Source organism: Ruditapes philippinarum, unplaced genomic scaffold (assembly GCF_026571515.1).
Source record: "Ruditapes philippinarum isolate M1 unplaced genomic scaffold, ASM2657151v2 ctg2697_1_1_1_1, whole genome shotgun sequence".
Taxonomy (NCBI): Eukaryota; Metazoa; Mollusca; class Bivalvia; order Venerida; family Veneridae; genus Ruditapes; species Ruditapes philippinarum.
This window is the reverse complement of record NW_026852898.1, coordinates 396,328-420,979: the sequence shown is the minus strand read 5'-3', so window position 1 is coordinate 420,979 and position 24,652 is coordinate 396,328. Positions and strand designations below refer to the sequence as shown.

The 24,652-nt window shown below is 34.8% G+C and overlaps 3 long non-coding RNA genes and 1 pseudogene across 3 annotated transcripts in view; 2 read left to right on the top strand and 2 right to left on the bottom strand.

Annotated features, from left to right (window-relative positions):
- LOC132727741 (uncharacterized) overlaps positions 1-24,330 on the bottom strand; it is a 62,477-nt gene extending 38,147 nt beyond the window's left edge. Inside the window, exons 1-3 of the long non-coding RNA XR_009625390.1 lie at positions 20,675-24,330; positions 20,339-20,461; positions 161-262 (exon numbers count right to left, since the gene is read on the bottom strand). This is a non-coding gene — a long non-coding RNA (uncharacterized LOC132727741). The remainder of the gene's footprint in view (positions 1-160; positions 263-20,338; positions 20,462-20,674) is intronic.
- Positions 4,997-8,322, top strand: LOC132727720 (uncharacterized). Its single transcript, XR_009625388.1, has 3 exons — positions 4,997-5,990; positions 6,258-6,411; positions 7,948-8,322. It is a non-coding gene; the product is annotated as an uncharacterized LOC132727720 (long non-coding RNA).
- LOC132727731 (uncharacterized) lies at positions 11,994-17,436 on the bottom strand (annotated as a pseudogene).
- Positions 17,778-18,280, top strand: LOC132727744 (uncharacterized). Its single transcript, XR_009625391.1, has 2 exons — positions 17,778-17,918; positions 18,042-18,280. It is a non-coding gene; the product is annotated as an uncharacterized LOC132727744 (long non-coding RNA).
- Positions 24,331-24,652: the final 322 nt, after the last annotated feature.

Below are 24,652 nucleotides of genomic sequence, written 5' to 3'. Positions count from 1 at the left end.
CTTCAAGTTATGCTCCTGACAAGGAAAATGCAACGGACGTCTGGAACGACCGACCGACCAACCAACCGACCACCGGGTGACTCCTATATACCCCCCCAAACTTTGTTTTTGGGGGTATAAATATCGATATGAACAGTAACACAGTCTATAATACACTGACCTTGCAGTATGTTTAGGTAGCACTCCACACTAAATTTCAAGTTTCTGCCGTCAATGTCCTACAAGCAATATGTCTGATAAATCTGATCCCAAACTACACAACCTGGAAAAAGAAAACACATTTTGTTAAGAACATATATGTCATAACATTGCAAATCTGTAATGAAATTATCCCATGTGCAACAGTCAGGCAGTGAAAACTAAAAATGTGTCCATAGGACACGGATGCCCCCACACGCCACTGTTCTGTCAATCTTATGACTCTAGGTCAAATATTTTTTGGACTACATGTGCCACAAGTTGAAAACTAAAAATCAACAAAGGGCCATAATTTTTTTAAATTTGGTCGCAGCAAAAATTCCTTCCTTTACTACCATCTACACATTAAGGTTGTTAATCCCTGGAAGTTTAAGCAAAATCTGCCATCCGGTTTAAGAGGAGTTGCGTTCACAAAATTTCTACATAGTATATAATGAAAAAATCAAAAAAGGGCCATAATTCTGTTAAATTTGGTTGCAGCAAAAATTTCTTCCTTTACTACCATCTACACATTAAGGTTGTTCATCCCTGGAAGTTTAAGCAAAATCTGCCATCCTGTTTAAGAGGAGTTGCATTCACAAAATTTCTACATAGTATATAGTGAAAAAATCAACAAAGGGCCATAATTCTATTAAATTTGGTCGCAGCAAAAATTCCTTCCTTTACTACCATCTACACATTAAGGTTGTTAATCCCTGGAAGTTTAAGCAAAATCTGCCATCCGGTTTAAGAGGAGTTGCGTTCACAAAATTTCTACATAGTATATAATGAAAAAATCAAAAAAGGGCCATAATTCTGTTAAATTTGGTTGCAGCAAAAATTTCTTCCTTAACTACCATCTACACATTAAGGTTGTTCATCCCTGGAAGTTATCTGCCATCCTGTTTAAGAGGAGTTGCATTCACAAAATTTCTACATAGTATATAGTGAAAAAATCAACAAAGGGCCATAATTCTGTAAAATTTGGTCGCAGCGAAAATTCCTTCCTTTACTACCATCTACACATTAAGGTTGTTCATCCCTGTAAGTTTAAGCAAAATCTGCCATCCGGTTTAAGAGGAGTTGCGTTCACAAAATTTCTACATAGAATATAGTGAAAAAATCAACAAAGGGCCATAATTCTGTTAAATTTGGTCGCAGCAAAAATTCCTTCCTTTACTACCATCTACACATTAAGGTTGTTCATCCCTGTAAGTTTAAGCAAAATCTGCCATCCGGTTTAAGGTGGAGTTGCGTTCACAAAATTTCTACATAGTATCTAGTGAAAACATCAACAAAGGGCCATAATTCTGTAAAATTTGGTCGCAGCGAAAATTCCTTCCTTTACTACCATCTACACATTAAGGTTGTTCATCCCTGTAAGTTTAAGCAAAATCTGCCATCCGGTTTAAGGTATGATCCACCTAATGCATTACCTCCACTTTGAAGAGTATTCAAATAGGCTAAAACTACTGTCAACTGCATTGTAACTGAGGGGCGCGGGTTCAAGCCCCAGAAGAGGCAACTTTTTTTTCTTTCTTTTTTTTTTCTTTGAACATTATTTGTTTCTCTCAGATCACTCTTGAAAAGAAAAAAGTGTTTCATTTTAATTATAAAATTATTATTGGTATTTATTGGCTAAATTGTGCCAAATTTATTATCCAATATGATCCTGATATTTTCAAAGTCTAATAAAATAAAAACTAGACGGTAAAAGTATTTTATATTTGACAAGCTCAACCAATATACTTTTAAGAAAATTATTGCAAACTTTGAAAGCAGCCCCTGATTTGAGTAAATTTTAAGGATATTTTGAATAAGGCCCTCCAACTTGAAAAATGATCAAACAACTACTTAAAATGGGTGGGGTAGGGTAACATTTATATACATATTTCAAACATTTTGAGTAGAAACAATAGTTTTGCTGGGTCATTTGTTAGCTGAATGCTATCATTTGTTTCTTAAAAATGTTTTATAGGAAAACATTTCTTCATAATGATTATAAAATAAAATATTTCAAGTTACTCATTTCTGAAAAGGAGCCCTTCTAATAGCCAACTTTTATTTAAGAAAAATCTCCATAACTCGTAAACCATACGGTAAACTTTGTTTAAATTTTGCATTCTTGTGTCTTTTAAGGTATATAAAGGACCTATGTTGTCAATTTTATAGTTCCTTATAGTGCCCACAAGATTTCGGGACGGACGGACGGACAAGTGCAACGCTATATGCTCCCACATTGTGGGGGCATAAAAATCCAATTCATTCCGTAAAAGCCAAAAATCTGTAGTGGTCCATGACCCAAAACAACATTTTTCGTCCCTCCGGCAAAAAATACCTGCAAATATACCGGCTACAGAAACTCTGTCACTGCTTTAGCAACTCCCTATACAAGGCAAATATCACAAAGAAATAGGTGCTTGGCCTTGTAGATTTTTTTGCTATAGCTGAAAGTTTGTACCCCCCGGTAAAATTACTTGTTTTCACCGAGCATGCTGTTTACAAGCAATGGCGGCCTTGACAGCTATAATTATCAGCATGGGATTTCTAACCATGTTTTCGAATTTGCCAATGATCATATTACATGTCACAAAAACAAATTTCATGTTGAAAATGCATTTTAAAGACAACCAGTCATTTAAATCCACAATAGTCACTATATCCATGAAATCCTCCCTGGCCATTCGAAGCTGTGGCTTCATTTAGTGTGGTGTGCTGCCTAACATTTTTATCAGCTGATAAATGACACTAATTGGCGTGAAAATACATGGCAGATTGTTGAGTATGCAATGGATAATTGGTCTTAATATTCAATATGAAACAATAAATAGCGGCATCTCAAGATTATCGCTAATCAAATCAGCGGTTTGGGTATGAAATAGCAACAAAATTATTTATGTTCTGCAGTTGATAACTTGAAGTAAGTTTACAAATTATTTTTATTGTTGTTGATCATAAACAGATTAAAGGAATTATAGGAATTATGAGTTATAGAGTGAAGGTTGTTGTGTGTGTGGGGGGGGGGGGGATTTTGCCAAATAAATCTGACCTAATTATGGCTCCAAAAACATACAATTGACAAGGAATTTATTATGACATTAGAAGCTTTACAGAGAATTCCTGCAAAAAATAAGATTGACCTTAAAACCAAATTATAGTTTTGTTTAAAGCTCTCACAGAAGCAAATGTCATATGACTGTGAAATATTAAAGAAAGATTCAGCCAAGAAGCATAAAACTAGAAATGTGTCCATAGGACACGGGTGCCCCCACCGCGCCACTGTTCTGTCAATCTTTTTACTAAGTCAAGGAAAATAACTCTACAAATACTGGATAAATCCACAAGCGAAACCCCAGGTGCAAATCTAAATATGCTGAGCAACCTGCCCATAAAGTTTAATGACTATGTGAAATCCTTTTTGAGTAACTTGCGACACAAGTTGAAAATTGCAAATATTTTTTAAGTGAAGGGCAATAACTCTAAAAATACTAAATAAATCCAGACAAAAATACCTGGTGCACAACTGCACGTCATGCTGATCAATATTCCTGTAAAGTTACATGACTCTAGGTCAAATACTTTTTGAGTTACGTGCGTCACATGTTGAAAATTGCAAAATTTTACTAAGTCAAGGGCAATAACTCTGAAAATACTAAAAATATCCAGACGAAAATACCCAGGTGCACAACGACACATGCTAATCAGCATTCCTGTAAAGTTTCATGACTCTAGGTCAAATACTTTTTGAGTTATGTGCGACACAAGTTGAAAATTGCAAAATTTTACTAAGTCAAGGGCAATAACTCTGAAAATACTAAAAATATCCTGACGAAAATACCCAGGTGCACAACTACACATGCTGATCAACATTCCTGTAAAGTTTCATGACTCTAGGTCAAATACTTTTTGAGTTACGTGCAACACAAAAGTGAACGGACGGACGGACAGAAGGAATCTCCCGGGTGTAGATTTTCCGAGGTTTATGAAAAAAACCATGGAAACTGCTTCAAAAACCTTGGAAATAAACCAGTTTTACAAGGTTTTTTCTTAATTCCGAGGTTTTTTTTAAAACCTTGGAAACTTTATCCAAGGTTTTTGTATAAAAATCCTTGGAAATAAAGAAAACCTTGGAAACTATCTCGGAATTAAACACTCTGCCAAAAATCAGCTCGGAAAAAGCTTGGAAATAAGAACTTTGTCATTTTTTTGCTCGGAAAAGAACTTAGAAAATTTACGTAAAATTTGTTGGAAACACTTTGCCAATATTTAGCTTGGAAATGACCTCGGATAATTGAACTTAACTATATTTCATCTCGGAAAATGTTAAGACATAATCATGATTTAACTTATAATGGGCATCAAAAGCAATAATTATAATCAACAGTTAAAGCAAACTAAGATAACAACCCAACTGTAGATTGCCAATGGATATTTCTTAATCCATGGTCAGAGCAAACAATTGTCCAACAGCATGGAAAAGAGAGATTTGGTCCAGGGAATCAATTTTTTGTATGGACATTGTCAATGGCCAACTTCCTTTTCAATAAATTTGTACTTTAATCATCTAAGGCCATTTTTGTGGGAGGAATCAATTAAAAAAATTTAAGTGTGAAAACATGGAAAAGTTAAATACAATGTAAATTCCTTGTTGCCATAAAAAACCTTTCATTAATGGCTATAAAGGTATTGTAACTAATCATAATAAGATAAAGATTATTCAAATAACTGATGATCAGAAAGACTTGAAAAAAATTTTTTTTATTTTCATATTTTTTTTTATTATTTATAATTATTGTTACTAGATATCTTCTCCATTTTAAAAAATAGATAAAAGAGCAAAACTTATAATTATACAAAAAGAAACAATCAGTGTTTATGTCTATTAGTTTCTAAATGCATCAGTATTTTTCCTGCAGTTTCTTTCTATATATAGACTTAACTTAGGGTTTCTTGACAGCCTGTAAGCAACACTGAAATAAGAATGCTATTAATCTTTAATATATGTTTTTATGCCATATAAAATAGTATATTCTACTAAGCAAGTGTGTGACATACATTCAGATTACAATTTACTCTGCCATTAATTATGTGTACAATAAACATAAATAGTTATTAATTGTCCTTTTAATATATAATTATGTACAATTAATGTGTAAAATATGTATGCTTGATACTTTCTTATAATTAAGATAAATAAATACTGCATCCACTAAGTTTTCACACACAGAATATAACACACTGATCAGATAAAACTAATGGCACCCCAGGTGGTTCCCTCTTATAATCTTATGCATGATCAATCTTCTCATTGAGCATTCTGGGATAGACCAGATTGTTCCATGTGATTATTCAGGGGGAGTCTGGGTTTTTATACAATCCAAAACAGTCTAAAATGACACTGCAACTGTGATTCTCTTATAATTTTCAAGTTTTACTTTTATTTATCATTTGATATATTTGTACCTTCAATAAAATTAATGTAAAAATAAAATGATGATGGCTTTGATATTTTGGGATCACCCCTGTTTCACATTATGATTGCCCCTTCAGTTATACTGTTGAAAAATTTGAATCTCAGACATTAATGGGTCAAGTGGTTATAGTTGGAAGTAGTGCAAACCTGGATTTATTTTAAGCAATTTTGGACATATATTGTTTTAAATGTTAGGGAGCATATTTTGGAATTTTCAAAGAAAACATTTATCTAAGTGTGACAAGATTCAGGAAATGTTTGGTTGTTGTAATTGAACCTAAAGATCAATGACCTGGGACAGGAAGATAAACAAAAGAAACATGATAGTAAAAAGGTTCAGGTAAATAATTTTAGATACATTTATGCATAAAATCTGTTGTTGTTTTTTTTTTCAAATAAGTATTAAATACAAACTATTTTAGATCTATATTTTTAACCTAAATGTAAGCTAGTTTAAATACAATTGTTTAGAGGATATTTTAAGAGTATTAATGTTATTTTTGTCTATGATTGTATTGAACAAGATGAGTGCATGAAACTATGATGACATTATTTATAAACTTTCATCTTTCATCTATTATTTGAATCTACAAATTTTTAATTACAGAGTCAGCTTGTAAGCAAGTTTGCAAGACTGTTCCAAACTACAAGAAGATGGCAATCCAGCTTTGCTGTGTTTTATCATAGTATATCATTGGCATCCAGGCATCGATTAAGGAAGCCAACTGTAGACCAGGAAAGGCTTCAAGGAATATACTACAGTATGTTTTTGTTTTAAAACTAGGTTTTGAAAGTTTCAATTTGAAATTTGAATGAATGAAGGTTTCTGGAACTGATTTTTTTATTGATACTTTGTTGGATATGCTGTTAATGTTACATGATGACTCTCCAGCTTTATTGATGCAGATGTCACTTTGAACAGACAGATAAAATTAGTGTAGGCAATCGGAATCACCTTATGAAAAGCGTTATTTTTTGCAATATTTTTAGAGTGCTTTAGGTTGTAACATCCAGTATGACACTATCTAAAATAATAGTAACAGACATCGTTTCTTTTCTTAACATCGCAGAATTGTCACACTGCTTACCAAAGTTTTCTTGAAATCCTGACACTAAGTACTGATGAAGAAAATAAGAAATCAACATGAAAAAAATTAAATTCACTATTTCAAAACAGTAGACCAATATTTAAAAGTAACTACAGAAAAGGTCATTTGAAAATATTAAAGCCTTCATTTTAATCAATGGTCTTGAACAACTTGTAATTCAAGTAGTTTTGGATCACTCAAAAGATGTATTTCTTTTCACAAAAGTGCTGATTTTTTAAAACAATATATATCAACAGTGAACTGATATTTTTGTCTATGGAAACGTTTAAGGAATGTATCATTTTTTGTGTCGCCTCTACGGAGTAGTGGCGACATATAGGGATCACTTCTCCGTCGTCTGTCTGTCCGTCCGTCCGTCACAAAACTTGTCCGGACTACCCCTCATAAACTACTGGTGCAATTTCATCCAAACTTTACAGGAATGATCAGTATCAAGTCTAGTTGTGCATATTGTCAGCATTTTCCGGTTCAATGATTTTTGTCAGAGTTATGGCCCTTTAATAATTTTTAATTTTAAAGTTTGTCCGGACTACTTCTCTTATACCACTAATGCAATTTCAATGAAACTTTACAGGATTGATCTGTAGCTCAAGTCCTTGCGCATATTGCAAGGGTTTTCTGGTTGAATGATTTTTGGCCGAGTTATGGCCCTTTGATAAAAAGGTGTTTTTTTCTGTGTGTTGCCAGATACACAATAGCTTGTCCGGACTACTCCTCATAAGCTACTGGTGCAATTATATCCAAACTTTACATGATTGATCAGTACCAAGTCTAGTTGTGCACTGTCCGTCTGTCTGTCCGTCTGTCACAAAATTTGTCCCAACATGAAATTGGCCATTATGAGGCGACACATGTGATTACTGATCGCTCTTGTTTTATTGATTAATAAAAAAGAAATTAAATGATGTAATTCTGATTGCCTACACATACTGAACTGTCCTGAGTATAACCACAGGTGTTCCTTAATCCTGGGCTGGATAGCTCCCTCAGAGGGAAGAAGCCCATCCTGGCTTCAGGAGTCAAAAATACAATGTTGTAAGGCAAGTTGTTTGAAGTCTTTGATCCTGACCACATGGAGAGGGAAGCGCCCAATGGAGAGGGAAGCGCCCAGTGGTGATTTTATATAATTGTTTTTCTAACTTCTTTCAATGGCTGTACTTTATTAAATGTTTACTTTATTTATTTCAGGAATTGTATCCTGGAGCATTTTCCACATGTGACCCCTGTGATGGTGAGGGAAAAACTAAGGGACATTTAAAATCATGAAGAGTGAACAGGAATTCAAAAGATAGATATTTGAATACATTAAAATTTAACCGGATACCAAAATATTATAACTGAACATTGAGTGTAATATTTACCATTAAAGACTTCTAACTTAACTTTTCATTTGTAGTGCATTTACTATTTACTTCACACTGACATTAAATGTTTCAGTGAGTCATGTGATCATTTTTTGCTCTGTATTATTACAAAGAAGTTTCTTAATTCCTTAAAAGGACAATATAATTGCTCTTTTCAGAAAATTTCATTGGATGTTATATTTTCTGATTTTCCATGGATATTCTAGAAATTTCCAAGGTTTTTTTTGCTCAAATAAACTTTGGAAAATTCTCTGATGCCCTTAAGTAAGAATCCTCGAAAATATAACAGTATTCCCAGTTGTGAGAAACTTTCCGAGGTTTTCATTTAAAAACCTTGGAAAACAAACCACGGAAACACTTTAAAAATCCTTGGAAATCGTTCCAATACTCCGAGGTCACTCATTTTCCAAGGTTTTCTAAACAAAATCCTCGGAAATTATTTTACGAGGTTTTTATTCTGAAATCCTTGGAAATCGTTCCAATACTCCGAGGTCATACTTTTTACGAGGTTTTTTTTTAAAAAAACTCGGAAATTTTTTACAAGGTTTTTCACCCTCTCCCTATTTTTCCAAGGTTTTTTTAATAGCAAAGTTTTGCATTTTCTTGTTCCAATACTCCGAGGTTTTTTTCCAAGGATTTTGAGCCAAAAACCTTGGAAAATCTACACCCGGGAATTGGACGCACTCACAGGACAGTAATTATGTGGCTAGAGGGACAATAGGTAACTGTTCTTTCTCTTTGATGTCATTCATTCCGTAATGCTTTTATGTGGCCATTTTCTTTTGTGTGGCTAAAAAGAACAGTAGAGAGAACAATAGAGTAGCCATTTATACTCAATCTAATTAAAACCACGAAACAAGTGATAGACTTATTAATCTTTATTTTTGGCATAACTGGCTAAGAAACATCAGACCAAATGAATGATTATATGATAAATATAACTAAAACTGGAAATAAGACATAAAACATGTTAAAACCATTAAGTCTGGTGTAGTCCGAGCCAGTATGCCTCCTTCTTTCTTGGTATTGGCTTACGAGCCTAATCCCCATGAGAGGCATACTGACAAGATCTTAACCAGAAGGCATTGCTCTTCAGGGTGAGAGGCGGGGATGGATGGTGGTGTAAAATTATTTTTCTAAATTAATGTGATGTGAACAAAGAGCGCTGTGGAAATCGAGAGGCTGCATACGTATTGCTGCTGGTGCGGGTCCTACTTTGTTGATAAGGGAGCTGTGAATTTAGTCACATGGTATTAGAAACCGGATATAGGTAAAGTACCGACGATGTAAACATCAAATCGAAAGTAGAATTAATTTAGATCTTGCATAAACTGCGTTTACTACGTAAACTTCAATTTATACTCAATCAAATTAAAACCACGAAACAAGTGATAGACTTATAAATCTTTATTTTTGGCATAACTGGCTAAGAAACATCAGACCAAATGAATGATTATATGATAAATATAACTAAAACTGGAAATAAGACATAAAACATGTTAAAACCATTAAGTCTGGTGTAGTCCGAGCCAGTATGCCTCCTTCTTTCTTGGTATTGGCTTACGAGCCTAATCCCCAAAAGAACATGGATGATAGCAAAGTGTTTGCAACCATCCAGTGTTTATGCCCAAGAAAGAAGGGTACCTTGAAGAGCAATACAGTATTTGTTAGCATAAGTACTGAAATATTCAATAAAATAACATTTGTACATGTATATATTCAACAGAATTACCAATTATGACACTTAAGTGTGATAATGAAACATTAAATTATAGAGGGTTAAATATGTCATGTGAAATACTTAATTTCAATTTATTATATAAGCAGACTTTAGCAAAAAATGTGCCTTTAAAGCAGACACCTATAGGTAGATAGCAGACTTGAGGTAAAATATTGCCTACGATAGCAGACATATACATGGATAGTCTACGATAGCAGACTTGAGATAAAATAGTGCCTACGATAGCAGGCATCTAACAGGAATAGTCTACGATAGCAGACTTGAGATAAAATAGTGCCTACGATAGCAGGCATCTAACAGGAATAGTCTACGATAGCAGACTTGAGATAAAATTGTGCCTACGATAGCAGGCATCTAACGGTTAATAGTCTACGATAGCAGAATTGAGATAAAATAGTGCCTACGATAGCAGGCATCTAACAGTTAATAGTCTACGATAGCAGACTTGAGATAAATAGTGCGTACGATAGCAGGCATCTTACAGGAATAGTCTACAATAGCAGACTTGAGTTAAAATAGTGCGTACGATAGCAGGCATCTAACAGGAATAGTCTACGATAGCAGACTTGAGATAAAATAGTGCCTACGATAGCAGGCATCTAACAGGAATAGTCTACGATAGCAGACTTGAGATAAAATAGTGCCTACGATAGCAGGCATCTAACAGGAATAGTCTACGATAGCAGACTTGAAATAAAATAGTGCATACGATAGCAGGCATCTAACATGGAATAGTCTACGATAGCAGACTTGAGCTAAAATAGTTCCTACGATAGCAGACATATAACAGGAATAGTCTACGATAGCAGACTTTATTTAGATAACAAGAGGGCCATGATGGCCCTGAGGTCGCTCACCTGTATATAGGCCCCCAACCCCCATCCCCCCCCCAACGTTGCAGGGCCAATTTAACCCAAGGGCTTTTATTTGCACAAACTTGGTAGACACCCATAAGAAGATGTTTCATGCTAAACATCTAAGCTCTAGCTCATTGGGCTTTTTAAAAATACACATATAGTTAAAACCAATGACACCCCTGGGGCCGGGTCAGTTTTGACCCCAGCGCTTTTATTTGAACAAACTTTGTAGACACTAATACTAGAAGATGTTTCATGCTTAATATCTAAACTCTAGCTATTTGGGTTTTTTCAAAGAAGATTTTTTAAGTTTTTACTACATGCATATAGGGAAAATCAATGACCCCCTGGGGCGGGGCCAATTTTGACCCCAGGGCTTTTATTTGAACAAAATTGGTAGACACTCACAAGAAGATGTTTCATGCTTAATATCTAAACTCTAGCTATTTGGTTTTTTTCAAAGAAGATTTTTTAAGTTTTTACTATATGCATATAGGGTAAATCAATGACACCCTGGGGCGGGGCCAATTTTGACCCCAGGGCTTTTATTTGAACAAACTTGGTAGACACCTATTAGAACATGTTTGATGCTCAATATCTTAGCCATAGCTCTTTGAGTTCTTTAAAAGAAGATTTTTTAAGTTTTTACTATATGCATATAGGGAAAATCAATGACACCCTGGGGCGGGGCCAATTTTGACCCCAGGGCTTTTATTTGAACAAACTTGGTAGACACTCATTAGAAGATGTTTCATGCTAAATATCTTAGCTCTAGCTCTTTGGGTTCTTTAAAAGAAGATTTTTTAAGTTTTTACTATATGCATATAGGGAAAATCAAAGACCCCCTGGGGCGGGCCAATTTTGACCCCTGGGCTTTTATTTGAACAAACTTGGTAGACACTCACTAGAAAATGTTTCATGCTAAATATCTTAACTCTAACTCTTTTGGTTCTTTAAAAGAAGATTTTTTAAGTTTTTACTATATGCATATAGGGAAAATCAATGACCCCCTGGGGCGGGGCCAATTTTGACCCCAGGGCTTTTATTTGAACAAACTTGGTAGACACCTATTAGAACATGTTTGATGCTCAATATCTTAGCCATAGCTCTTTGAGTTCTTTAAAATAAGATTTTTTAAGTTTTTACTATATGCATATAGGGAAAATCAATGACCCCCCGGGGCGGGGCCAATTTTGACCCCAGGGCTTTTATTTGAACAAACTTGGTAGACACCCATTAGAACATGTTTCATGCTAAATATCTTAGCTCTAGCTCTTTGGGTTCTTTAAAAGAAGATTTTTTAAGTTTTTACTATATGCATATAGGGAAAATCAATGACCCCCCGGGGCGGGGCCAATTTTGACCCCAGGGCTTTTATTTGAACAAACTTGGTAGACACTCACTAGAAGATGTTTCATGCCAAATATCTAAGCTCTAGCTCTAATGATTTTTTAAAAGAAGATATTTAAAGTTTTTTCTTTCGGTTGCCATGGCAACCAGAGTTCTGCATGGAATTAAATTCTTTGAACAATTTTTAAAGGTGACCACCAAAGGAACATTCCTGTGAAGTTTGGATGAAATTGGCTTAGTGGTTTATGAGAAGATGTCATTTAAAGTAAAAGTTTACGGACGGACGCCGGACGGCCGGACGCCGGACAAAAAGCGATCACAAAAGCTCACCCTGTCTTTTTGTGACAGGTGAGCTAAAAATAGTGCCTACGATAGCAGGCATCTAACAGGAATAGTCTACGATAGCAGACTTGAGATAAAATAGTGCCTACGATAGCAGGCATCTAACAGGAATAGTCTACGATAGCAGACTTGAGATAAAATAGTGCCTACGATAGCAGGCATCTAACAGGAATAGTCTACGATAGCAGACTTGAGATAAAATAGTGCCTACGATAGCAGGCATCTAACAGGAATAGTCTACGATAGCAGACTTTAGATAAAAATAGTGCCTACGATAGCAGGCATCTAACAGGAATATTATAGCAGACTCGAGATAGAATAGTGCCTACGGTAGCAGGCATCTAACAGGAATAGTGTACGATAGCAGACTTGACAAAACTATAGCGCCTACGATAGCAGACGTCTAAAGGAGTCCTCAATAGCAGATTATAGATAAAATGGCGCCTACGATAGCAGGCATCTTATAGCGAGAATTTATGATAGCAGACTTGAGATAAATAATGCCTACGATAGCAGGCATGTCATCGGAAGTCCTCTGGAATAGTAGACCTCATATCACTTGTTTGATGATAGCAACATAAAACGGGCAGGCGTGTTTACAGTAGTAGACCATACATGATAAATAACATCTAAGGATGTGTGACAGCAGTACCAGAAATAAAAAGTATATGATAATAACAGTTAGATAGTTCACCATAACAGATTTCATAAACATCAGATCTTATAAAATGCATGTTTTAATACTAAACTGTAATTGATACTGATAGGAACAACATGATTTTAAGCAGTATAATCTTTACAACATGATAAGAATTATAAATTTTACAACATAATAGAGCATTCTTTCACAAAATGTCTTTAAAACAAATCTTAAAACAATGAAAAATTGCTTGCTTGCATTTGATACATTGGATATCGAACAATATTATATACAAATGTACATGAAAATTAAGCAAACATGTGAGATTTCTATAAACATGACTTTTTTCAGAACATAGTATTCCTGATAGCAGAAAGTATTTTGGGTAACATGATAAACACATTTTAATATGAACAATGTTTAAATGCTATAAAAGACAACAATGGTAAAATCATTGATACACTATCATTTCTAGAAATTATTTACATATGTACATGAAATATCCTTAAATTGTGGCTGCATTTTAAGAGTAAAATGAAACATAGGATTAAATCCTTCTTTAACTGTGATACAACCGATCATTGTATGATTGTTATATGGCTGACATGGCTATTTGTGCATCTTTTATTGTATTCTTATCAGTGTGAATATATGTTGTATAACAGTCAGAAGACCAACGGCCTAGTGTTTTAATCAGATGGTCTTCTATTCTCAATTTAGCACAAGTTGTAGCTGCACCTATTCGAAAACTGTGACCATTGTATTTAGAATCATCCAAACCAATAATCTTTAGAACTGATTTTAAATCTTTTATGAATTTTGTTCTTGTCAAAGGCAGACCTTCTTTATTCACGAAAAAAGCGTTAGAGCTAGATGACTTCCTCTGTTGTAAATAATTTTTTACGGCATTAATTGGACATACAAAATTATTTGTAGCATAAATTGTAATTTCAATTCCCTGTCTAAAAGGGTCAGTTTTTGAATGATTTAGATGTAATAATAAATGATCTTCCCTGAGTTTAATGTCATCTAGCTGTAGAGTATTGTGATTATCAACAACTTTTTCATTAATGGTGAATTCGCCGCAACGTAAAAACCCAAAAAAAAGCAACTATACAACAACATGTCATTAATACATCATCATAAGTACCAAAACATCCACTTCTAAGACATTTTATGATCTTTTCTAACAAGGCAATATCAATAGGTAATCTTTGGCGCTTATCATTGCTTTGCAATCTCTTGACAGAATTTAAAAAGGTGTATACTTTAGTGCTTGTTAATTTTGATTCTAAGGGTGAATCTTTGCCATTTTTTATATAAAAGAAACGTATGCCACACAAATACAACTTGATGGTTTTATACTTTAGGTTTAGAGAATGGTGACAATATGCTATAAAAGATATTAATAAATCGTTTGTCACTGGTGGTAAGCTGTCACACTTATATGTCACTGACTGTTTTGAAAGAAATGTTTTGTAACTGTCCATGCCTGTAGTGTACACTTTGCATGTGTTTTTGCTCAATGCAGAGTCCCACATTTCCTCCACTAAGGTGTTTAGGTTTAACTCCACATTACGTCTGTAATTGCTGGGCATATTTCTGGCTCCTGATTTGCTAGCGGTGCTGCTGCTCGAAAGCGATCCATCTGAAATCGAGAAAGAGAGTCAGCGATAACATTTTGTTTCCCAGCAATATGTCGTGACTTGAAAGTGAAGTTATTTACAGCGGCTATCCATGTCAAGTTTCTCATTAATTTCATAATATACAAGCATTTTGAGCGCCCTTTATTTAAAATATTAACGGTTCCTTCATTGTCACAAAGGAACAATAGTTTTTTACATTTCCAAGAATGGCCCCATGTCACAGCAGCGGCTACGATAGGATAAAGTTCTCGAAAAGCCATGGAAGCGTCTTTTGGAATTTCTGTAGGCCATGTGCTACAAAACCATTTGTTCTCAAAAAATGCTGAGAAACCGAGGGTAGAACTAGCGTCAGTATATAGTTGCATGTCTTCTGTAGAAGTCACTCTGTCTTCATAGAACATGGAGACACCATTCCAGTTTTTAAGAAATTTTAACCACATTAAAAGATCATCTTTACAATTCTTGTTTAAATGAACAAAATGATGCAATTCTTTAACTGTTGTGGAAAGGTTAATCAAATACGACACAAAACTTCGACCAGGCATTATAACTCTTGATGCAAATTGAAAATGACCCAAGAGCTGCAGAAGATTTCTTTTTGTACATGACTTTTTGTTGAGAAGTGTACTAATAAACTCAATGATTCTGTCAATTTTATCCTTTGGCAGTCTTGCTTCCATTTTTGAAGAATCGAGAATAACGCCTAAATACTCCAGACATGTTGTAGGTCCAACGGTTTTCGATGGTGAAATGGGAACCTTAAGCTTGTTGAAAATATGGGTTAGAAGTGCCATGGTTCTATCGCCATTAGAATGGGCATCTTGCACAGTAAGAAAATCATCCAACAAATGAAAAATTACACTTATTTTGTAGTTATTTCTTGCAATCCAACAAATAGCGATTGATAAGTTATCGAAAATTTTTGGCGAGGAACGACTTCCAAACACTAAACGCGTGTACACATAATATTTTCCTCTCCATTTTATCATGAAATATGGCATCTGTTCTGGTTTAATAGGTAGGAGTTTGAACGCATTTGTTATGTCAGTCTTACACAAGATTGCACCCTGTCCTATTTTTTGAATAGATGAGACTGCATCATCAATTTTCACATATGAAAGACTGCACTGATCTTTATCTATTAAATCATTTATACTCAAGTGACTTTTATCATTATGGGGTGATGATAAATCTACTATTAATCTTTTCTTGCCGGAATATTTTCTTTCTGCTATCCCAATCGGTGATACCCTGTAATGTTCGAAGGGGGGAGTTTCAAAAGGGCCTTGTAAAAAATTGTTATCTAGTTCTGAACTTAAAAGTTTATCCACTTCTTTTGGCTGTTTCAAGGCAGACTGTAAATTTTTGCAGATCTTATTGTCGCGCGGATAAGGTGTAAGCATAGTGTCAAATCCTTCTTCTAAACCATCACATAAATATTTGACAAAGTTTTGGTTTGGATGACCCTGTAGTTCTTCCTTTAAGTTTTTAATGTTAATTGGTGTAGATGCTTGAAAAAGTAGTCAGTCTGTTTTCTGTGAAGTTTGTAAGTATTTTCTGTTATCGAATTTCTGGCAAGACGTTTTTGAATGGCTGTCAGTTTTGCAAATTAAGCAAATGTGTAGTCTGGGGCAGCCTCGTCTAGAGCAGCCCTTTTCGTTGTTGAAGTTGTTACAGATCTCCGTTCCTCTGTGGGTTACAATACGTCTGCCGAATTTGTCTTCATTGTTTCCTTTAAAGGGGAGTTGCGATGACCTTGTTGTTGAATATGTTCTAGCACAAAAATCCGAATCATGAAGTACTGACTGGCAGTGAAAACATTGTTTAGCCCGGGTGCCTCCAAGTATCAGTTGAAAGTTTTCTGTGTCACGGATAGCCCAGTTGATTGGTATGCCATGCCTGACTGCTTCCGCGGCTTTACTTGAAAAAGCCAGGTGGTAATCGTAGAATTTTTCCCCATAAAAGGCATGAATTCGGCCAATATCAATTTCATACTCATCGAGCTCATTCTTCCTGTGAGGCCATCTTTGACACATGATTCTCTTGTATTTCCCGAAGGCAGTCCTAAACTGTTCGATGTTTAGTCTTTTCTTTAGCCTGGAGTCATTTTTGTAGGTGTTATTGTCAAGGTCGAAGCCTGGAATCAATAAAGAAGCCAAATTTACGTCTCTTCCGGTCTCTATTTGTTTTTTCAAAGATTCTGCAACAATATCTAAGTTGCCGACTTGGCTTGCTGCTATTCCATTAGGGGACTGATAAGCTAATTTTTTAATTTCATCTAGATGCTGATGTTGTAAATATGTTTCGGAAGATTTACCTTTGTAGATATCCATCAAAGTACCATTGTTTGCCGACTCCTTTTGTGGTTCTGACAGCCCCGATCCTCTGGCTTCTGATAAAGCCTTCACTGTTTCAGTAAAGGCCGACATTGTGTTGTTCAGAGTCGAAATGCATAAACTCATGTCTATGTCGCTTGCTTGCCGACGTAATGGTGATCGAGATCGTTCTCTTTTTCTTTCTGTGTCGATGCTAGGTCCCGAAGATTCATTTGTTTTTTCTTTATGAGCATTTTCTTTGTAAAGTGCTTTCAAAGTACTTTTGTTCATGGATGCTGGAACATTAATTCCTAAACTAATTAAATGTTCTCTGAATTCTTTTACGCCCCAGTTGTCTGGCGATGACATATCAAAAGATTTTCTCCGGGATGTTCTGGTATTCGACGCCATTTTTCTTTGTCCGATTTTTAATTGAGAATCACTTTCCAAAAGTTTAATAAACGTCAGTAAATAGTAATAAATCCTGAACAAGAACGGCACTATACGGAATTTAGGCTGTCAATGTTTATATTTCCGTTGTTTTTTATAGTAAAATATGTCGATTAAACACGTTATTTGTAAAATTATTTTTCTAAATTAATGTGTGTGTGAACAAAGAGCGCTGTGGAAATCGAGAGGCTGCATACGTATTGCTGCTGATGCGGGTCCTACTTTGTTGATAAGGGAGCTGAATTTAGTCACGTGGTATTAGAAACCGGATATAGGTCAAGTACCGACGATGTAAACATCAAATCGAAAGTAGAATTAATTTAGATCTTGCATAAACCGTGTTTACTACGTAAACTTCAACATAATTACTGTCCTGTGAGAACGGACGGACGGACAAGGGTAAATCTAAATGCCCGCCTGCTAACGTGGGGGCACAAAAATAAAATGCCTTTAGGTAACTTATACTGATTACTGTACACTTAAATGAATAGTATGTGATTTTTTCCTGAATTATCTTAATTTAGAGTTCTTCAATATTCTTCTTACTTTCAAACAAGTTTGTTTTTTATAATTTCAGATATAGACAGTCTTCAAGCCAAATCTTTGGCATAACCCAAGCAAGCTGAAGCAGCACATAATGGAATGTGTTTCTGCTGTCACTGTCATGCTACTGACTTGCTGTCCAACTTAACCTGGCAAATGTTATAGTTACTGAGCTGAAAGCTTTTTTTATGATTACTGACTGTAAATTGTATGAGTTAAATGTGTGAATGTGATAGAAATGTAACTACCAAAATAAATTTGGATATACATGTAGTTTGTTTTTCTAAATATCTCATGCCATACCATTGCCTTATTTGAAAGTCCTTTTTGCTTTTTACACAATGTAATTTAAGATGGTGTCACCCATCTAAAGGAAAGGTTCGATCATATAGAAGAAATTAAATGTAGTTCTTATTAAATTAGCATTTAGTTATCAATTTATAAATTGTTACCAGATTATCAAAGCATATACAATATTGTTGAGTATTTTGAAATTCCATGTCTAGTACATAAAAAAATAAAAAAAATCGACCTACCTACCCACCTTTAAAATTATGGTCGGGTTACTGCAAACAAACATTTTTTTAAGGAAGGCCTGAGGAGAAATGACCTGGACAAAAATAAGTATGAAAATTAACAAAGGGCTATAACTCAAACAAGAGGGCCATGATGGCCCTGAGGTCGCTCACCTGTATATAGGGGGGCAGTTTAAACCATAGGGCTTTTATTTTAACAAACTTGGAAGACACCCATTAGAAGCTATTTCATGTTAAGTTTTTACTACACACATATAATGAAAAACAATGATCATCCCCCGCCCCTCCGGCAGGGCCAATTTTAACCCAAGGGCTTTTATTGGAAAAAACTTGGTAGACAACCATAAGAAGATGTTTCATGCTAAACATCTAAGCTCAAGCTCATTGGGTTTTTTTAAAAGAAGATTTTTTAAGTTTTTTCTATACACATATAGTTAAAAACAATGACACCCCTGGGGCAGGGGCCAATTTTGACCCCAGGGCTTTTATTTGAACAAAATTGGTAGACACTCACTAGAAGATGTTTCATTGCTTAATATCTAAACTCTAGCTATTTGGGTTTTTTCAAAGAAATTTTTTTCAGTTTTTGCTTTACACATATAAGGAAAATCAATGACCCCCGGGGCGGGGCCAATTTTGACCCCGGGGCTTTTATTTGAACAAATTTGGTAGACACCCATTAGAACATGTTTCATGCTAAATATCTTAGCTCTAGCTCTTTGAGTTCTTTAAAAGAAGATTTTTTAAGTTTTTACTATATGCATATGGGGAAAATCAATGACCCCCTGGGACGGGGCCAATTTTGACCCCAGGGCTTTTATTTGAACAAATTTGGTAGACACCCATTAGAACATGTTTCATGCTAAATATCTTAGCTCTAGCTCTTTGAGTTCTTTAAAAGAAGATTTTTTAAGTTTTTACTATATGCATATAGGAAAAATCAATGACCCCCCTGGGGCGGGGCCAATTTTGACCCCAGGGCTTTTATTTGAACAAACTTGGTAGACACTCATTAGAAGATGTTTCATGCTAAATATCTTAGCTCTAGCTCTTTGGGTTCTTTAAAAGAAGATTTTTAAGTTTTGACTATATGCATATAGGGAATATCAATGACCCCCCGGGGCGGGGCCAATTTTGACCCCAGGGATTTTATTTGAACAAACTTGGTAGACACTCACTAGAAGATGATTCATGCCAAATATCTAAGCTCTAGCTCTTAGGATTTTTTAAAAGAAGACATTTAAATTTTTTTCTTTCGGTTGCCATGGCAACCAGAGTTCTGCATGGAATTAAATTCTTTGAACAATTTTTAAAGGTGACCACCAAAGAAACATTCCTGTGAAGTTTGGATGAAATTGGCTTAGTGGTTTATGAGAAGATGTCATTTAAAGTAAAAGTCCTTGTGCACTGCACTTCTTCTTAATGAGATCTATCATCCTATGAAGTTTCAAGTCCATAGCTTTTATACATTAGGAGAAATGGCCCGGACAAAAATAAAGTATGAAAATTAACAAAGGGCAATAACTCAAAAATTAGGAAGTGCAGAGTACCGGTTCTTGAGCACTGCAATTTGGTTTATTGAAAAAAGCAAGCATACCAAGTTTGAAGTCAATCCGACTTATAGTGAATGACTTATGCTCCAGACAAGCTTTAGGGGATGCATGCGATGCCTCCGACAAAAATAACCCCTTTTCAAGGTGACACAATAAACAAATACATCAAATATGGTATTAATTAAAAATTGCCAAAATACTGGTAAATAGTAGTTATTATATAAATAAAGAATTAAACTTACTATCTCTAATCAATTGAGAAAAAAGTTCAAGTACATGTTTTCATCGACGTTAAGGCGGGTCAGATAGCATTGTTTCCTCTGTGTGAGCACATTCTTCATCTGTTTGGCTTTTGACTCTCTAATCTTTCAATATAAAGTAACATACCCAATAAATAGTAAGAATAACAAACCACTAGTTTGTAAATAACATTAAAATGATTTTTTTTTTAATCCTCCTAATGAACCTATTTTGTTAAGTCAACTCCACTTGTGCCACTTTTTCTCACTTTTCTTAATAGTATGCTCATAGGTAAAATGCTCTTATATCAAATTTAACTAGAAAAGAAATCCATCTACCATGTATTGGAAAATGTATTCCTTATAACAGATTATGTTATAATCAAAGGTATCCATCCTCCAGTGTCGACCAAATGCAGGTTTCTCCACTCGGGCCACTTCCAGTCAATGATCCTCCAGTTGCCATATCTCTAAACTCGGGAATAACTGCCATGTTCCATTCTGCTGGCTCAGATTGATGACAGCCACTCGCAAACGATTCGAGTCCTTGCAGATATTAAGTTGCCAGACTCCTCGGAATTCCATCCAAAGTAAGCCTCGATCAACAGACCAGGGGATATATCAGGGCATGAAACCGTAAGAAAAACTCCTGCTTGCTGTAAGTTTTGCCTAGCTTACAGCTATACTACCAAACACACACAAAAGCTAAACAATCTGGAAGAAGCTTCAGGATGGAACACTTATAATCCAAGTATATGTAATTTCTAGTTGGCGGACACTACTATATCATCTTTCTTGAGTCTCAAACAAACATTACCTATCGAATCACCGTCACACTGATATCTACTGAAGGCCTTCAAATGAATACCATAATTCTTATGATAATCATTATTTTATTTTAGTAATAGATCTATTATGCATAACACCATTAAATCAATAATTAATATCATCCTCAATTATTTACACCATCTTTTCAAATACCCCTTTTCTCTAGCCATCATCATTGTCATCTTCGTCATCATCATCATCAACATGACAATGACCACAACAACAACAACAACAAATTTTCCGTAATCTTCCATACCATGATATCTATTCTGATTACACCATTATATCAATATCAAATATTATCATCATGTCATATACCTCTTTTTCTCTAACCATCAAGCTGCATCATAATAATAAATTCATTATAATCCTCATCATCACCGATATATCACCATCATCATCATCGTTGTTGTCGTCCTGACCAACACCACCTCCTCCTACTCATTATCATCATCAGCAGCAGCAACAACAATATCTATGATATTACCATGATATCCTTTATAATACACTGTTATATCAATTCAACTATCCCTTTTCATCTTACCATCATATTGCATAATCACTATTTCTCTAATCTTCTTTTAACATTACCATATCATCTCCTAAATAATCAGCACTGTTACAATAATGTCTAACCATATCTCTATTTCTTATTGAATAACACCATCTCAACTATCCTTTTCGTCCGATACAATCATTTTGCCTTATCATCAACATAATAATCACCAACATCATCACATGATAATAATGATGATGATGATGATGATGATAATAATCATCATCACCATCATCATCAGTTTCCTCCAACCACCTCCTACTCCTCCTCATTATCATCAGTGTAACATTATCTCTATTTCTAATAACACAATCTCAACTATCCCTTTTTCTCATACAATTATTTTGCCTTATCATCAACATAATAATCACCAATATCATCACATGATAATAATGATGATGCTGATCATTATGATGATGATAATCATCATCACTATTATCATCAGTGTAAATTTATCTCTATTTCTAATAACACAATCTCAACTATCCCTTTTTCTCATACAATCATTTTGCCTTATCATCAACATAATAATCACCAATATCATCACATGATAATAATGATGATGCTGATCATTATGATGATGATAATCATCATCACTATTATCATCAGTGTAAATTTATCTCTATTGCTAATAACACAATCTCAACCATCCCTTTTTCTCATACAATCATTTTGCCTTATCATCAACATCATCATCACCAATATCATCATATGATGATGATGATCCTGATGAAGATGATGACCATCATTATGATCACCATTCATATAGATCACCAGTTATATATCACCTTAATTAACGCTAGCAGGATTTCTATATTATGTATTCTTTGCATGTAAGTTACTATTACTAAGATATGATATACATGTAATAAATGATTTCATACTTTGTTTGTTCCATCAAGGGTATCCATCCTCCAGTGTCGACCAAATGCAGGTTTCTCCTCTCAGGCCACTTCCATACTATGATCCACCCAGTTCCCGTATCTCTAAACTAAGGAATAACTGCCATGTTCCATTCTGCTGGCTCAGATTGAAGACAGCCACTCGCAAACGATTCGAGTCCTTGCGGATATTAAGTTGCCAGACTCCTCGGAATTCCATCGAAAGTAAGCCTCGATCAACAGACCAGGGGATATATCAGGGCATGAAACCGTAAGAAAAACTCCTGCTTGCTGTATGTTTTGCCTAGCTTACAGCTATACTACCAAACACACACAAAAGCTAAACAATTTGGAAGAAGCTTCGGGATGGAACACTTATGATACAAGTATATGTAATTTCTAGTTGGCGGACACTACTATATCATCTTTCTTGAGTCTCAAACAAACACTACCTATCGAATCACCGTCACACTGATATCTACTGAAGGCCTTCAAATGAATACCATAATTCTTATGATAATCATTATTTTATTTTAGTAATAGATCTTTTATGCATAACACCATTAAATCAATAATTAATATCATCCTCAATTATTTACACCATCTTTTCAAATACCCCTTTTCTCTAGCCATCATCATGCATCGTCATTGTCGTCATCATCATCATCAACAACGACAATGACCACAACAACAACAACAAATTTTCCGTAATCTTCCATACCATGATATCTATTCTGATTACACCATTATATCAATATCAAATATTATCATCATGTCATATACCTCTTTTTCTCTAACCATCAAGCTGCATCATAATAATAAATTCATTATAATCCTCATCATCACCGATATATCACCATCATCATCATCGTCGTTGTCGTCCTGACCAACACCACCTCCTCCTACTCATTATCATCATCAGCAGCAGCAACAACAATATCTATGATATTACCATGATATCCTTTATAATACACTGTTATATCAATTCAACTATCCCTTTTCATCTTACCATCATATTGCATAATCACTATTTCTCTAATCTTCTTTTAACATTACCATATCATCTCCTAAATAATCAGCACTGTTACAATAATGTCTAACCATATCTCTATTTCTTATTGAATAACACCATCTCAACTATCCTTTTCATCCGATACAATCATTTTGCCTTATCATCAACATAATAATCACCAATATCATCACATGATAATAATGATGATGCTGATCATTATGATGATGATAATCATCATCACTATTATCATCAGTGTAAATTTATCTCTATTTCTAATAACACAATCTCAACTATCCCTTTTTCTCATACAATCATTTTGCCTTATCATCAACATAATAATCACCAATATCATCACACGATAATAATGATGATGCTGATCATTATGATAATGATAATCATCATCACTATTATCATCAGTGTAAATTTATCTCTATTTCTAATAACACAATCTCAACTATCCCTTTTTCTCATACAATCATTTTGCCTTATCATCAACATCATCATCACCAATATCATCATATGATGATGATGATGATCCTGATGAAGATGATGACCATCATTATGATCACCATTTATATAGGTCACCAGTTATATATCACCTTAACTAACGCTAGCAGGATTTCTATATTATGTATTCTTTGCACGTAAGTTATTATTACTAAGATATGATATACATGTAATAAATGATTTCATACTTTGTTTGTTCCATCAAAGGTATCCATCCTCCAGTGTCGACCAAATGCAGGTTTCTCCACTCGGCCCACTTCCAGTCAATGATCCTCCAGTTGCCGTATCTCTAAACTCGGGAATAACTGCCATGTTCCATTCTGCTGGCTCAGATTGAAGACAGCCACTCGCAAACGATTCGAGTCCTTGCGGATATTAAGTTGCCAGACTCCTCGGAATTCCATCGAAAGTAAGCCTCCATCAACAGACCAAGGGATATATCAGGGCATGAAACCGTAAGAAAAACTCCTGCTTGCTGTAAGTTTTGCCTAGCTTACAGCTATACTACCAAACACACACAAAAGCTAAACAAT